This window comes from Nomascus leucogenys, chromosome 11 (genome assembly GCF_006542625.1).
Source record: "Nomascus leucogenys isolate Asia chromosome 11, Asia_NLE_v1, whole genome shotgun sequence".
NCBI classification, from domain to species: Eukaryota; Metazoa; Chordata; class Mammalia; order Primates; family Hylobatidae; genus Nomascus; species Nomascus leucogenys.
In genome coordinates, this window is record NC_044391.1 from 52,846,786 (window position 1) to 52,848,906 (window position 2,121).

Below are 2,121 nucleotides of genomic sequence, written 5' to 3' on the forward strand. Positions count from 1 at the left end.
ACCAGTGAGTTGATTTTATTTTTTTACAATTAAAAAAAAAAAAAAAGCTGAGTAGTATTGCACGTGACTACCAGAAACCGTCTTGTTGGAAACAAAACCTATTTACATTTAATGAAAAGCCTGGCCACAGGCTGCTTCCGCCACATCTACAGCACAGTGCGATGCACACAATAAGCCCAACCACAAAGGCAGTTTCTGGCACTCACAGCACAGAGCTTTTTGCCACATGGGAGTAAAGCAGAGGTTTTAAGAGGAGGAGGGAGATGGAGAAGGGTGTCACATTCACTTCTAGTTCTGGAGCTGACTGGACAGCCAGTCCAGTCCTTCATGGAGCTGGTCACCACAGGTGCCACAGGTGGCCTGAATGTACCAGTTCCTGTGGAGCAGGGAATGCAGCCCCAGCTTGTCTGTGATCTCAGTGGTGCTCATGGCGTTGAGGAGGGCCTACTTGTTGGGAACACCAGGGGGACCGCATTCCAGAGCTCATCCTCAGCCAATATCCTCATGAGCTCCTCGTGGGCCTTATTCATGTGCTCTCTGTCACTACCGTCCTCCATAAAGATCAGGCCTTATGTGTTCTGGAAGTAGTGGCACCACAGAGGCCAGATCTTGTGCTGGCCTGCCATGTCCCACACAGTGAAGCTGATGTTCCTAGACTCCATGTGTCTGCATTGAAGCCTGTGATGGGAACAGTGGTCACAATCTCAACCAGCTTCAGCTCATACAGAATCATCATCTTGCCTGCAGCATCCAGACCCACCATGAGGACAAGCGTTTCTTTTTTGCCAAAAATGCCCTTAAAGAGGTTGGTAAAAGATATTCCCCATGGACCTTCAGCCTTCCAAGTAGCTGGTACTACAGACAAGCACCACCATGCCTGGCTAATGTATATATTTTTAGTAGAGTTGGGGTTTTGCCATGTTGGCCAGGCTGGTCTCGAACTCCTGGCCTCAAGTGATCCACCCACCTTAGCCTCCCAAAGCGTTGGGATTACAGGCATGGGCCACCATGCCTGGCCTCCATCAAATAACTTTTTTAAAAAACAGTTCTCTTAACTTCCTTGCATCACTAGCTTCCCTTCACACTCCCTGGAATTTGTCTCCACATCTAGACTTTCCCTGAGCTTCTGATCACACTGGCAAATATCACACAATTTTCCAATTGCTATCACTCTAAGTCAAGGGTCTTATCTGGGCTCCCCTTCCTGCTCCACAACCCCCTTTTCTGTCTTTGGTCAAATCCCTTTTCCACTTCCTGAAGTGATGCTTCAAACTTCATTGTCTCCTTAGGCTTCCTACTCTCCGCAATCCCAGCCCTCCTTCAGGAAATTATCTCACTTCACAGTTCATGTGAATTTCAACTTCTTGCCCCCTGTCTCACCACTACCTCCCTTTAAGACCAAGCTTCCTTTCTTGCTTTGTCTCCTCAGAAGATGAGATGTTCCTCCTCTAGTTCAAAACTAACTTCGGGTTATAATCTCATTCTGTTTTATTTCTACCTCAACTTACTCGGATTATTTTCTGCTCTCTCTCTCCCATTCAATTGTCTGTTTTCCCTCAAAGTATACAGGTGCTCTAGTCATTCCTATCTTTGAAAAAAAAAGTGTTTGGACTCCAAAATTCCCTCTTGCTTTGAGCCACACTTTCTAGACCACTCTTGATTCCTTTACTTCTTCACCTCTCATTCACTCTTCACCATAATTTAATGTCTACTCCAAAAGCAGCCCTGAAATTACACTGGCAAATATGACCAATGAACTCCATGTTTCCAGTTCCCACAGATATTCTCATTACTAGATTCCTTGTTAGAAAATGAGAGCAAGAAATTAGCTTACACAGAAATAGAGAATTTTTCTCAGGGTTATAGAAATGACTCCACAGGACTCAAAGACAAAAATGGCTGAGCTTCAAGAAAGACTAGAACCAAAAAGCGAAAAGTTACTGGCAATTTGGGCAGTTATTCCTCTCTGCCTCCACTCCCCCTCTACTGCCCTAGACTCTGTAAATGGGCTTCCTCTGCCTCTTCTGTCCACATAGCGTCACCAGTGAGTCATCATCACTGCTACACTTCATTGCCTCTGGTAGAATTCATTCCTTCTGAGGTATCTACCTCATTTTAAAT

General features: G+C 45.3%; 1 pseudogene; it reads right to left on the minus strand.

The window, feature by feature from the left end:
* Window positions 1-288: 288 nt before the first annotated feature.
* LOC100604685 lies at window positions 289-808 on the minus strand (annotated as a pseudogene).
* Window positions 809-2,121: the final 1,313 nt, after the last annotated feature.